This window comes from Dendropsophus ebraccatus, chromosome 8, assembly GCF_027789765.1.
Source record: "Dendropsophus ebraccatus isolate aDenEbr1 chromosome 8, aDenEbr1.pat, whole genome shotgun sequence".
In the NCBI taxonomy this organism is placed as follows: domain Eukaryota; kingdom Metazoa; phylum Chordata; class Amphibia; order Anura; family Hylidae; genus Dendropsophus; species Dendropsophus ebraccatus.
This window is the reverse complement of record NC_091461.1, coordinates 101,953,961-101,968,323: the sequence shown is the minus strand read 5'-3', so window position 1 is coordinate 101,968,323 and position 14,363 is coordinate 101,953,961. Positions and strand designations below refer to the sequence as shown.

At 44.9% G+C, this 14,363-nt stretch overlaps 1 protein-coding gene across 7 annotated transcripts in view; it reads left to right on the top strand.

The window, feature by feature from the left end:
* Positions 1–14,363, top strand: part of PTPRF (protein tyrosine phosphatase receptor type F) — a 657,420-nt gene that overhangs the window by 457,290 nt on the left and 185,767 nt on the right. For 4 of the 7 annotated variants that reach the window (XM_069981283.1, XM_069981280.1, XM_069981282.1 and 1 more), the window contains exon 1: positions 12,314–12,787. The gene's annotated coding sequence lies outside the window, so the exon portion shown is untranslated. Of the gene's footprint in view, positions 1–6,440; positions 6,591–12,313; positions 12,788–14,068; positions 14,140–14,363 lie in introns of those variants that run through there. The other 3 variants (XM_069981278.1, XM_069981277.1, XM_069981279.1) reach the window with 2 other exon arrangements.

The following is a 14,363-nucleotide window of genomic DNA, read 5'->3' as shown; positions in this document are numbered from 1 at the left end:
GTGGATTACACATTGCACACTTGTGATTAAGGTTGCAGAGGCTACAGTGTAATTTCACAACAATGTAAAGTACAATGTACAAAGTAGAAGAAAAACAGAGTATTCCAGCCTTTTCACTTGTAACTACCTGTAACACCACACAGCACTGTATTCTCTACCTGTAACACCACACAGCATGCTGTATTCTCTACCTGTAACACCACACAGCACACTGTATTCTCTACCTGTAACACCACACAGCACACTGTATTCTCTACCTGTAACACCACACAGCACGCTGTATTCTCTACCTGTAACACCACACAGCACTGTATTCTCTACCTGTAACACCACACAGCACACTGTATTCTCTACCTGTAACACCACACAGCACACTGTATTCTCTACCTGTAACACCACACAGCACACTGTATTCTCTACCTGTAACGCTGATATTGGAATAAAGAACTTTTTTAATTTCTTTTTCTTTTAATTTCCACACACATATTATGATCAGGCATCTGTTATATTTGAAGTTGAGCCCCACAATAAGGCTCTGATCGTCTCTGCTGTTTAGCATCATTTACTTGTGTTACTGCATCATTTTTGTGAATATGCTGCAGTACTGCAATGACACTCCAACATGTGTGAACACAGCCCTAATTTCACTGCACACTTCTGCACAATTAGAGAAGTCAGTGCAACACCTACTTCTGGCCGTCCAGAGATGGTGAATCACTCAGGGGATTGGGGGATCCAGCCAAGCCTCCTGTGACATCAAGCCCTGCCTCCTGTCTGCATCATCAGCAAACACACACAATGTGAGACAGAGACATGGAAGATTTGTCTCCTAAGGTGGGATAGCAGAAGGAGCAGGAGACTATGTGGATTTGCACAGGGGCCATTTTTTTTTTTTTCACTTCCTGGATTTCTATCAGCTACCAGTGTGGCAGAACCGCACAGATATAATAATACATTGTATAGACACATATATTTAACTTTTAATGTACTTTTAATAGAAAACAAGTTTTTCTTATTCGGAGTTCCCCTTAAAAAAAAAAAAAATCCTGAAATACTGTATGTTTAGTTTTTAGAAAAACCTTGTGACAACCATTATGACCAGCAGCTTTCCACGCTTCTAACTGGAAAATCAGCTTACACGGACGTTGTTTATGTTACGGCAAGATTCTATTTGTGTAACGTAGGTGCAAACACACCAGGATAATATATTGCCGAAATTTCCGTGACTGTCCTGTTCCTCTGCCCGGAGCTTACAGAAATTTGTGCACTTACTTATAACTAGTGTTGAGCGAACCTGTCAAAATATCAAAGTTTAGCAACGTTAGCCGAACCCAAAAGTTCTGCGATTTCCTGAGGCTGCATAGATTAACTGATGCCCTAGGGAGTCCTGGAAAACCTGGACATAGTCACAGACCATATCTATGTATTCCTGACAGCTCTAGGGCGGCATCCAACTTATGCAGCCACAGGAATTCAAATACAAATTTTGACACTAGTCATGACCCTCAATCCATAGAACTGATTTTCAGTTGTGCATTACATTCGTCATGTTGGGTTTCACCCCTAGGCTGGGTTCACATTAGCCCAATACCTCGCCGACTGTGGATCTGATGAGCCAGACCTGCAGCTGTCAGTTTGGGTCCTGGCCCAGCCAGGATTTGCATAATGTTAGTCTAGTGCAGACATAGGGAAAATCTTTGCAAAACTGCAATTCCCATCATACCTGGACAGCCAAAGCCCAATTCCCTGGTAGCGTAAACACAGCCTTCTTGGGTTGTGTACACCATATTCCTCAACAAACTATGCTCCCATTACTGAGTACATCGATGCTACACATACAGCTTCTTCCTACAGCAGCTCACCTGCATTTTATGCACTTAAAGGGGTTATCCAGTGAAAATCTTCTTTTTTCAAATTAACTGGTTTCAGAGAGTTTTATAGATTTGCAATTTACTTCTGTTTAAAAATCTCAAATCTTCCCATATTTATTAGCTGCTGTATGTCCTGTAGGAAATGTTGTTTTCTTTTCAGTCTGACACTGCTACCACCTCTGTCCGAGACAGGATATGTCCAGAGCAGAAAAGGTTTTCTGTTTCAATATATTTTATTAAATTTTTATGTTCAATAGGACTCTTATTTCAAGAATAAAGACACAATATATATAACAAATCATGTAGCATAAATCCCTATAGAAAAATTCACCTGCTCTGGACAGCTCCTGACATGGACAGAGGTGGCAGCAGAGAGCACTGTGTCAGACTGAATAGAAAACATTTCCTACAGGACATAAAGCAGCTGATAATTATGGGAAGACTTGAGATTTTTAAATAGAAGAAAATTACAAATCTATATAACTTTCAGAAACCAGTTGATTTGAAAGAAACAGATTTTCACTGGAGTACCCCTTTAACAGTGAAGGAATCCCTTAGTATAAGGCCAGCGGTTTGGTTGCTAATTCAAGCCAAAAAGCAGGAGTGGAATGGAGACTGTGAGATTTATGGTGCATTTACACAGACAGATTTATCTGACAGATTTTTGAAGCCAAAGCCAGAAATGGATTAGAAAAGAGGAGAAATTTCAGTGTTTCCTTTATTACCTGTTCTCTGTATATAGTCTGTTCCTGGCTTTGGCTTAAAAAATCTGTCTGTGTAAACGCACCATAAGAATATAAAGCTCTGCACCTTCTTCTTCAGTGTTTCTAATATACTATATATGAATACAGCCGCAGTTGTGTAGCATGCACCTTTTCTGGATCTAAAGGTGTTCTTGGATCCTCATCGCTCTCTAACACACACATATATATATATATATATATATATATATATTCTCCTTTCTTCTGCTTTTTATCCCCTGCCACATCCAGGAACATTGCTCCCCCAGCGACTTGTCCTTTTGATACTGTGCAGCTCCCCTCCCCCTCATTAGGTTGTGCGATGTCCAATGTGATATTCGTGGATCTCACTTCTGCCTGGTACAGATGGTTAATCGGGGTCGGGATATTTTCGTCTGTGTTTTTATCCATGGTAACCAGGCAATTTGTGCGTCTATATTCTTAGTCAATTAGGCGTTGTGTCATCGTCTCCAGCGAGATGAATCCTGCACTTACAAGAGTCTCAAAAAGGTAAATTACACTTTTGCAGCTTTTGACATTTGCTGTTTCCCCTCTTTTTGCCATGCACACGTGGGGCCCCTGTGGTGCAGGGAGAACATAGATCCTCGACTTATTTCCTTTCATGTTTTTTTTCCCATAGGCTTTTTGCATTTTTTAGGACTGCACTAGAAAGTGACAGTGATTGCCTATTGACATGCAGACAGCAGCAGGGGGCAGCACTGGTCTGGGGGTCGTTCTGGGCTTTGCACATTCAATAAGTGCCCAGCAGGATCTAGTTGCTGCTTTTTGCACCATGAATGGCGAGTTATGTGCATATGAATGGATGCTTGGGAATCCTGTGATAATGCAGTTATATAACAATTCCCCAATATATTACTATTAGGAAGCACTCTATACAGAAGTAGGGGGTCTCCAGGTAATCCTTAGGTCAGTCGGAATCGGGCGGGGGGGGGGGGTGTTCTGGCTGGAGACAAACCTGCAAAAAGCACCTATATGATCCTAGTTATAACATTCCTCATGTGCCCGTTTGTTGGTTGATCGCTGATCACACAGAGTGTTTGGCAGAAAACTTTGTGTAATAGAGCCTTAAAAGGGTTATCCAGTGCTACAAAAACATGGCCACTTTCTTTTAGAGACAACACGACTCTTGTCTCCAGCCCAGGTGCGGTTTGCAATTAAGCTCCATTCACTTCAATGGAACTGAGCAGCAAAACCCCGCCCAAGTTGGAGACAAAAGTAGGGCTGTCTCTGGAAGAAAGTGACCATGTTTTTGCAGCACTGGATAACCCCTTTAAGCTTCATATACTTCAATGGAATTGAGTTTGAAACCTCACCCAATCTGGAGGCAAGGGAGGGGGGAAAATGGCCATGTTTTTGTAGCACTGGATAACCCCTTTAAGCTCGATTCACTTCAATGGAACTGAGCAGAAAAAAAAACACCCAAGCTGGAGACAAAAGCGGTATTGTTTTTGTAGCGCTGGATAACCCCGTTAAGTTGACCAGCCCCACTGATATTGGCAGGTTCATCTGGCTTTTATCTAGTATGTATGAACAGCTAGCCATACGTTCCAGATTGCTCATTCAGACATTTTTACCTGCGCCCCCAGACATGCCTGCTCGACACAGAAAGATTATCTGACAGATTATCTGCCAAAGATTTGAAGCCAAAACCAGGAACAGACTATAAACAGAGATCAGGTCATACATGAAAGCCTGAGATTCCTCCTCTTTTCAAATCCATTCCTGGCTTTGGCTTTAAATATTTGGCAGATAATCTGTCAGATAATCTTTCTGTGTAAAAGGGCCCTTAGCGTATGGATTCAGAAGCTAGATAATAGTTATGGCAAATTCTTCCTCTGAGTAATGACATTGGGAAACACCCCACTTTTATTGGAGTTTCCTCTTCAGATAGAATATTGCATTGTCTTATATGGGGAATTATGCTGTGTCAGCAGATCAGCCTTCAGCAGCCATTGCGTGCCTTCAGCCCCGGTAGGGGATGTTCCGTACTGGATACAATACCGGGAACACAATGAATATTTTATAATGGGCTGTGTATATTACTGGCGGTGGGGGGGGACAGTTGGCTGCTCCCCAGTTCTTGCTATCTAGCACACCTGGCAGTGAGATCACACAGGAGCCAGACACAATCCGCCCCAGACAACTGGGAAGACAATCCTGTAGAGCAGCATTTCTGTGTGTCCGGCCCTCCCAGAGGAGCTCACAGGGGCCCAGGAAATGTGGCCTCTCAATGGCTTTACTCACACATTCCTCCACAGATTATCAGGGACAAGTAAATACAGGTCTGCTTTACTACACAACACACTTACTACATGTCTGTCTGCAGCACAGCCCCCCTCCTCATAGGAGACCCCATCACACAGGGCGGCCAGCATGCACATTATTGTAACACTCCCTGAACCAGCTGAAAAAGTCTATGAAAAAGAAAGACTACCCCCCACCCCCGTCATATAGTCTATACACTGCTGTATCTGTTTCCATTCACTGACGGCAAGTAGAGATTAGGAAAAGCTTAAGGAATTAGGCTATGTTCACACAACATACTTTTTCTTAAATGTATGGCCGTTGTTGAAATCGGCAACAACGGCCATACTTTCTATGGAAATATACGTTGCCCAGCCCTCTATGGGATGCTGTCCGGAGCATATACACATAGTATACGCTCCGGCCGGAATCCCTTGTGAAGCTGCAAACAACTGACATGTCAGTTTTCTGCGGCCGCTATTCGGTGAATAGCGGCTGTAGAAGTCCCTGTCAGTGCACACTATGAAGCGAGCAGCTCGGGCCACAAGCTTCATAGTGTGCTGTGGGAAGTTCTGATGCGGGCGTGCACGGATGCACCCGCATCAGAACTTTGCGGCGTGAAAGATCATCCGGCCGGTACGCAAACCACTCAACAGCTTTTTTGCAGATAGGGGTCTCTTCCTTTTGATTAAAATACCAAGGGTGCTATTATGCTGGCCGATGGCGGCCTGATCAATACTGTAAGCGTTTACTGGGGCTATTACATGGCCCGATAATTGTTTAGCAAGGGCTGCACGGACATCGTTAGCGATTTCCATGCATCGTTTGCCTAAAAAGTTTTTACATTACCTATCCACGTTCCCGGTCTCCTCCTGCTCTCTGCTTCCTCCCGGGTCCCCTGTGATGGGACACATTGACTTACATACAAGGGAACTATAGGTGGCACTAGAAAAACTATTTTCTTTGTTAGGGGGGTAGACCAATTAGCATTTCTTTTTCTTTTCCCAGAGATCATTGCTTTACATACTGTATAAGACTCCCTAAACCAACTAGTGGTCTTCACAAGGAGAAACAATACTCCCAAAAGTCCTTTTTCCATAGTCTGTCCAGGTTGTTCACTTCTGAATGTAAATAAGAACATTCCTATTCACTAACAGCAAGCAGAAGTACAAAGTCTACTCCAATGTTGCTGAACTTACGTTATATAACCATTGGGTGTTCTGAACAATAAACATTCTCTTTTTGCAATGTTTTTGGAATTAGATTTGGTTTGCATCATACTTAAGGTTTATTGCAAAAATAGCGCCATATATGCCCACAGGTTGTCAGCGGTATTGCAGCTCTGTCCTATTTATTTCAATAAATCTGAATAAATCTGCAGTACCACACACAACCTGTGGGCAGTTGTGGGGCTGTTTTGTTTGGAGGAAAGCAGCCATAGTTTGCTTGTCCTGCACTGTGTTTTCTGCTAATGTTTTTACATGATTCCAAAGTATCAATGCATTGCTGGATTATCCGAATTTCCAGACTAAATAAATTGTTCCCATTTTGTTCCATTTGATAGGAAATCAAGGACACTGCTCCATGCTAAAACCATGGATTGAGCAGCAATAACTTTCTTCTGATGAGTGGAGGGAAACACGGGACCTGCAAGAAACCAGCGCTGTGGACCTTCATGCCATTGGGTTTCCTTGTCTCCCGCTCTCGGTCTGAGGTCAGTGTCTGCTCCGTCACAGTGTGTCAGGGATCTTATGGACAAGTGTCAACAGATCAAGATGTGACACAACTCTTTGGACAGTTTGTTAAATATTTTATCTTTTTTTTTTTATTTAGTTTTTAGTTATTTTTTTCTGTTTTTATCTGGGTCACAACAGTGTGCTCTTCATTAGATCCCTCCTGAAATCTTCTGGATGTGATATGTGCAGATAGATGGGTTCAACATGCGGGAAGGGTCAGCTCTTTTATACTATACCTAAGGGCCCCAGGTATAGCCTGTGCCCGAAATTTTACACTTAGCATTTCATTATATGGTAACAAGTTTGGTTATTGAGATTTTTGATCCGGGGCCCCTGCACTTATATACATGGGGCCCGTCACATGTTCTCCTCTTCCTGTTTAACCCTCTATGGGCTCTGTTACTTTTCTGCTACATGTAACACCAGAAGGCGGGGGGGGGGGGGGGTTCTTGTCTTAAGGACCCATCATCCCCCAGGGCTCTGTGTGATATCTGGTTTATTTGTGGCATTTTCTCACGCTTCTGTTACATTGTGTCGGTATTTCTTGAAGCACCTGTGCTTGTATCCCCCAGCCATTACTTCCCAGCCCCAGATCACATGAGGGATCGGTTTTCAGGCTCTTCTCATTCACAGATGTCATATGGGCTGGAATTCAAGGCTCAACAAAGAGTTAAATAGCAGGGGTCTCCAACCTGAGGCTAACCAGCTGTTTCAAAAGTACAGCCCCCAGCATGCCGGCTTGCTGGAAGTTGTAGTTTGGCAACAGCTGGCGACATGCAGGTGTGGATCGGATCTGTTAGAAGAGAGAGGAAGGGAAGTTGTCAGGGCATGATGGGAGTTGCTGGAGAATTCTGCATTATATAGTTTTAGGGTACCTTCACATGCACCAGACCGCAGTGGATTTTACGCTGCCAGTTCTGAAATGAAATCTGATGCGGTTCCTGATACTGTCATTTTCTATGGGTTTACATACGCGAAGTGGATTTTTCCACTGCAAGTATAGAAAGCTTCTCAGACTCCCGGCTCCCTGGTATCCCGCTCAGCCAATCAATGGCTGTGGTGGGACAGCGCAACTGGGTTAAAGGAAAAGTCCGGCATTTTCCAAAAGCTGGCAGCCTGCAGGGGGAGGGGGGACATTGATTCCAAGTAACAACTTACCTCACCCCGTGCCCCGCCAGACTCCAGGATCTCCACATCATGACCCGGCTGATGGACTGGCACCGCTCCAGTCACTGATTGGCTGAGCAGCCAGTCCATCAGCCGGGAAAGGCCTTTTTTCCCTTCAGTTGTGTTGTCATCACAACTTGGGGGAGGAATGACTTCCGCAAACCACTCCAGCCACTCACCGCGGGCACGGGGAGTGGTAAGTTTTTACTTGAAATCAATTTCCCCCCGCTTCTGCTGGCTTTTAGAAAAGCCGGACTTCTCCTTTAACCCAGTTGTGCTGTCCCGCCACAGCCATTGATTGGCTGAGCGGGATACCAGGGAGCCAGGAGGCTGAGAAGCAAGCAGGAGCACAGCCAAGTAATGTATTAGTCGGGAAGCTCTGGTTTATGTGGGAAGGGGCTTTACATATTCGCAATAAAATGAAAAATCCACTGCGAGTATGTAAACCCATAGAAAGTGACAGAATTGGGAAATCCACTGCAATCTGGTATATGTGCAAGTACCTTTGGGCTATGTTCCCATACAGTATTTTTGCTCAGTATTTTGGTCAGTATTTGTCAACCAAAACCAGGAGTGGATTGGAAACACAGGCTATGTTCACACACTGTTGAAATTAAGTGGATGACCGCCATTTCATGGCAAATAATTGCCGTTATTTGCCATTAAATGGCGGCCATCTAATCAATTTTAACAGTGTGTGAACATAGCTTTTCCTTGTTTCCAATCCACTCCTGGGTTTGGTTGCAAAATACTAAGGACAAATACTGTGTGGGAACATAGCCTAAAGATTGTACATGCATGATGGGAGTCGTAGTTTTGCAACAGCCAGAAAATTGCAGATGTAGAAACACTGATGTATCAGAATAGAGGTAGAGGTAGAGTTGTAGTTAAAAAAAATTGCATAATAGTATTAATAGTAGCATCCACTAGAGAAGAGAATATTTTTCTATTTTACCATCTTTACTGTGTGGCATCCCTGGGCTGGTTCTTTGGGGGTATTACAGCCACTTACACCATCAGCAATAAATTGTGACCTTTGTAATAAAAAGTCTTAAGCCTCCTAACTTCCTGCCCCAACAGGTCTGACTCACAGGATTAGGAAGAGTCCAGGACCAACTGGTTTCTCATCAGGGGAAGTTCCCAGCCCGGGGAGTTTTCCTTTTTCTTTGATTTCATATAGGTAGATGGATCGTGCATTAAGCCCTCATAGTCACCTTTGGTGCGTATTTACACTAGCGTAATACAGACACATTATTATGACTGTATTATGGCCACAAGTTCTGACCATTATAGATTTTTCCTGGTCTTTTGGATTTTCCTGCAGATTTTCCTGATTTTGCTCCAGAATCTTTCAATGTGCATTATGCCATCTTATGTACAGCACAGTGGATGATTGTAACCTTGAGATATCCTCACTAAAGCCAACCCGTATCCACCTACTGTCCATCCAGGATCCTCCAATGACCCCAGTATGCCATAGTCACCCATCATCCTTCCCCAGTGACCATGCATTCTCCATGCACACATTGGTCACCACCCTTCTTCCATCCCAGGCCTTGGTCGCCACCATACTGCGGACCAATCTTCCATCCCATCTGCCCCGGGCTTGGTCACCATTATCCTGCAGACCCCTATTCTATTCAATTTGCCCTGGGTTCGGTCACCACTATCCCAAAGACCCTTCTTACATCCCATTTGCCCCGGGCTTGCTCACAACCATCTTCCTTGCCATTTGCCCCGGGCTCGGTCCCCATTATCCTGCAAACCCCTCTTCCTTCCCATTTGCCCCGGACTAAGTCACCACCAACCTGCAGACCTTTTTTCCATCCCATTTGCCCGGCCTCGGTCACCACCATCTTGCAGACCCCTCTTCCTTCCCATTTGGGCTGGGTTCAGTAACCACTACCCTGCACTACCCTACTCTTCCTACCATTTTCCCGGGGTTCAGTTACCACCACCCTGCAGACCCCTCTACCTTCTTATTTGCCCGGGGTTCAGTTACCACCACCCTGCAGACCTCTCTACCTTCTTATTTGCCCGGGGTTCAGTTACCACCACCCTACAGACCTCTCTACCTTCTCATTTGCCCTGGGCTCAGTCACCACCATCCTGCAGACCCCTCTTCCTTCTCATTTGCCCCAAGGTCAGTCACCACCATCCTGCAGACCTCTCTTCCTTCTCATTTGCCCTGGGCTCAGTCACCACCATCCTGCAGACCCCTCTTCCTTCTCATTTGCCCTGGGCTCAGTCACCACCATCCTGCAGACCCCTCTTCCTTCTCATTTGCCCTGGGCTCAGTCAACACCATCCTGCAGACCCCTCTTCCATCCCATTAGCCCTGGGACCAGCCACCACCATCCTGCAGACCCCTCTTCCATTCCATTTGCCTTGGGCTCGGTCACCACCATCCTGCAGACCCCTCTTCCATTCCATTTGCCTTGGGCTCGGTCACCACCATCCTGCAGACCCCTCTTCCATCCCGTTTGCTCTGGGCTCATTCATCCTGCACCCTCTCTTCCCCCAGGACTTGCTCTGCTGCTCTTGTTTGCAAGTGTCACATTTTTAACCCTGCAGAGCCCTGAATAGACATGATCTTCTCTTTGTCTCTGCTGTCAGGCAATCAATCTCCTCCAGAGAGAAAGCTTCCATTTAGTGGGGGAGCGGCAGGGGGTTTATCTCTGCTCCTTTGTTCGCCATCGCTGCTAATCTCTGAATGGACCTGGAGAATGCAGTCACTACACATATATAGTCCTGATCAGATGAGAGCTTTATTATGGAGGCCTGACACCTTTATCCTGTGTGCTGAGGTACAGTGTCACCTGCAGAGCTGAATCCTCTGACATGAGGGCCCCAATGTATAGCTAGGGGCCCTCAGCTATCATGGCCAGGTATTACAAACACCTAAGAAAGTGCTAAACACTGTATGTGATACACAAGGCATGTGCTAATAAGGTGACATAATGAAGTGTGAGGTGATGGTTGGATATAATGTAACATATGAATCATACTGATATATGTCTAATAATAACATCAGTCCGGGAATAGCTGATTATTTATAGAGGAAAATTACACCCCGGACTATCCAGATAACATCACTGAGATGTGCCTTAACCTGTCACCTGCCACCGCCAGCCATAACTGCTGCCAGAGACCTGCCATGTGCTGTCACTGTCCCCCCTCCCACAACCAAATATCTGTCTTATTGCCTACGACAGACAGATAGATAGATAGATAGATAATAGATAGATAGATAGATAGATAGATAGATAGGAGAAAGACTTAATTTACATTTTTGATGCTTAAAAATTAGTAGTAAAAACCTATACATGCGGATCCCCGCATACACAAGCACAAATTGTACTTTTCCTCCTCCTTTGCTGCCCAGGTACCCGGGTTGCAGGGGGTCCTCTGGGTGAAACTGTCTCTCCCATGTGTGCACAAGAGCAGGAGCTTTCAGATGTTATTAGCAGTGCCAGCCAAGTGGCGCCCCCTTCCTGCGGGGAGGCTGTAGCATACTGTGGGGCTGCACAAGTGGCACACCCCTATGATTCCACCCTCATAATACCCAGTGATTCCTTGGCATACAACCAGTGTCATATTATGTCGGTAACACCATAATTACAGAGTTTAGGATCTGGGTCACATATTCCCTCATCTGTAGTGGAGGTGAGAAACGTCCTTGTCATATGACGACGCCTGAGTAATGTGTCGGGTAATTCTTCTATCTGATGGAAAGATATTCCAAGTATCCAGATGAAATGTGACAAGCGCTGCAAAAATCTGACTGCACGTGATGAATGTGAACACGAAGTGACAATAATAGCGACATCTTTCTTATATATAACAGGGGTGAATGTTTAGCAGGCTCTGCACTGATTATTTGTTGGAAATATTTCCCTATTCTGTGTGCATGCAATTTATATAGTGTTTGCTTGAGGAACAGAAATACTGTTTGTGTCCTGTTGGCCAAGTGGGCGTGGTTGTGGGTGGAGTTACTTAGTAGACACATTTTTAAAAAATGCAACTTTGTAACATGTTGTATATGCATATCACCAAAACTATGCTAAACTAAAAGCTTCTCCAATAAAAAAACGTTGTCGATGTGACCATAAGAAGATATAATTGTCACAGTAAACGCCACAGCTGCTACTAAACAACATAAGACGACACAGAATAAGCCAATACAATAAAATAGTAAAACAATCCTAACGCAACAATATAAAGATTGGTAGCAATTCTTGTGTGAATAATGTTTTGATTAAAAAAAAAATTCTGAAATTTTAGACTTTAGAATTTTGACTCCACTTGCAGGGATTTTCCCTTTTTTCTTTCTTTTATTCCTCGTCTCCATTGATTCCTGCTCCAGGATCTTGTCTTGTGTGTGGCATAAGTCTCACTCACTGGGGTGAAATAGTTAACAGGTTTTTTTTTTTTCCAAAGTCAAACAAAAGCCTTGGTGAATGAGAAAGGCGTGGATGTGAGCGAAGCCGGCCCCTGCTCGTAGGGCGGGTGAGGTGCTCACTCTCAGCAGAGCCAGCCCGGCTTCTTGTTGTTGCAGCAGCAAAGCCTTGTTGGATAAAGCAATAGCCTGGGAGTTGTTACAGGTAAATCCTGCCCTGCACCCCGTCCGCTCCGGCCCCAGGGACACACAACTGGGGCGAAGGCTTGGAGATGTCAAGTCCTCCGCACCGGCTCGTGGATTAAAAATCACGCTTGGGATATAACTAAAGGAAAAACCTTCTCCTCCGATCACCTTTTTTTTCCTCTTTCCTCGGAGACATCGATGATCAATATAGCAAGACCCTTTGTCGGGCTTTATTCTTTCCCGTGTTTGGAATAAAACAAAGGCAGAGGGAAGGGATTCTCCCCCCGGAGCAGGTGCTGGATCCCCGTCCTCCGACGCTTGGAAACGTCTCTCTCTCTCTTTGCTTGGACGGGAATTGGAAGTGGATATTCATATGTAAACCCCATGTGCCTTGAGTCCCTGAACGCTGCCTTCATCCATCAGGTTGGTCTGTAGTTATAACTAGTATGTAACATGTTCTTCCATTGCTCCTGTAACCCCGAGTTATTGCAATGCACCTGTATTCAGGATATGGCCTCTGTCTGGATGGGAGTTAGGTACTTTTGTATCTACACAGATATGGTGAAGGCAGCAGTGCCTGTTGGTGGAGCACAGTGGAGGTGCCTGGTTGGAAATTGTCCTAGTAAAATCTTGTCGCTAGTAACATGGATCTGGATGATGAGAAGTTTCTTTTCAATAAAGAGAACTGATATTAGCGGTTAAGGCCCCTTCATTGTAAACCTGCCTGAGGTGCCTCTGTGTATCAGGAGCTTGTTCTCGCGTTATAGTAACAGATCTATGAAAGAATCTAAAGAGTTCCCTCAATTCAATTGTATTAAAGAGGTCCTTACTGAGAAATATGGGACATCACACCCCGGGGGATATAAGGCACTCACAGTGGGGGATATAAGACAATGGGGAATATGGAGCACTTACACTGGGGGATATAGGGCACTTACATTGGAAGATATACTGCATTGGGGGATATAGGGCACATATACTGGGGAGGGATATAGGGAACTTTAACTAGGGGATATAGGGCAATTACACTGGAAGATCTAGGGCTTTGGGGGATATAGGACACCCTGTTTTGAGGGATTAGAGCACTTCACACAGGGAGAAATAAAGCACTCACCAGGAGTATATAGGACACCCTGTTTTGGGGGATATGGGGAAATCACATTGGGGCATATAAAGACACACTGGGGGGATATAGGACACCCTGCATTCGAGGATATAGAGCACTTCACACAGGGAGATCTAAAGCACTCACCAGGAGTATATAGGATACCCTGTATCGGGGATATAGTACACCTTGCATTGGGGATAAAGGACACCTTGTCTTTCTCTGAGAGGACTTTAGAATATCTTGTTGAAAAGATTGAACTGTGGGAAAGTTGCCCTAATCTAGGTAATCCCATATGTATTGGACACTGGGAAGGGGCTCGTGTTGCTGAGACATGGTGGGTTTGGGGGTGCTCTCTACTCTTCTCATCAGTGAGGGGGGAGGGATAGAAACTCACTTACTGGAATTCCTTGCTGCCCTTTGATTCAGTGAGAACCTGAGAAGCTGCATGTGCCAAGCTCATTGTGCACCCTTGTATTGCTGCAGTTTGTGTTTATGGCCGGGAACGGGGCCAGGAACACAATATTAGTCTATTTCCCAGGCTCAGCCAAGGGAGTCTCTGTTATTTCTACAGTGGTAATGAGGAGGGCAGGCGACACAGTGCGGGGCAGCGGAGTAGGAGAAGGGGTTAATGTTCCCCTCATGGTTGGGATCTTTCCATATTGGAAGTGTGAGTACATTGCACTACCCCCATCCTCTCTGTTATCAGGCGTGGGTAAAGACCAAGGACATGCAGGGCTGGAGGCTTCACTTGGCTGGGCTGTCAGCGCCTCTCGCAGGTGGCAGTGGGGCCCCCAGTTATGGTGACTGTGCAGGATATGTTGTTTAGTGATATTACCTTGTGTAACGTGAGACATTACTTATACATGATCACATATAACAGGATCATGGTCA